This window comes from Nanorana parkeri, unplaced genomic scaffold, assembly GCF_000935625.1.
Source record: "Nanorana parkeri isolate BGI_ZX_2015 unplaced genomic scaffold, ASM93562v1 scaffold3251, whole genome shotgun sequence".
NCBI classification, from domain to species: Eukaryota; Metazoa; Chordata; class Amphibia; order Anura; family Dicroglossidae; genus Nanorana; species Nanorana parkeri.
This window is the reverse complement of record NW_017309519.1, coordinates 52,493-53,121: the sequence shown is the minus strand read 5'-3', so window position 1 is coordinate 53,121 and position 629 is coordinate 52,493.

Sequence of the window (629 nt, the reverse complement as noted above, 5' to 3'; positions counted from 1 at the left end):
CTGTGCAACCTTCCTCTCATGCTTTTAGTGTTTGTAGGCGGAGCTTTGACACTTGGGCATTCAAGTACAACATGATGCTCCTCAGCTTCCTCTAGGATGAGGGACACCCCCCAGGCGGGACTGTACACTCCACCTCCCATCAGCCCCCGCTCCTCAGACATCTCAAATCTTATGGGACTCGGAGGAGGCGGCTGACAGCGAGCGAAAGGACGACGAAGATCCCGGAGTCGGTTTCGGCCACACTCCGACAGTCACGTGGTCCTTCCACTGGTCACGTAGCCGTGGAGACCGGCTGGTCATGTGACTGCAGAAAGAGGCGTGCGAGCCACGTGATTTGCCCGACACTTCCGGGTTAGCGAGAAACTTCTCTGCCGGGTACAAAGAGATACTGAGGGGGGAGAGTACACGGGTGTGGGGGTAAGGGGTGTATTTTACAGAGGGGCTACAGTGCATGGGGAGGGGGGCTGCTTGCAAGAGGGGGCAGTTCATGGATGGGAAGGACAGTATGTGTGGGGTGTTACATGGAGGATGGTACATAGATGGGGTAGTGGGCACAGTACGGGAAAGAAGGCACTGAATGAGGAGGGAAATGTATTTTGCGGTGGAGCACTGCGTGGGTTGGGTGGGGC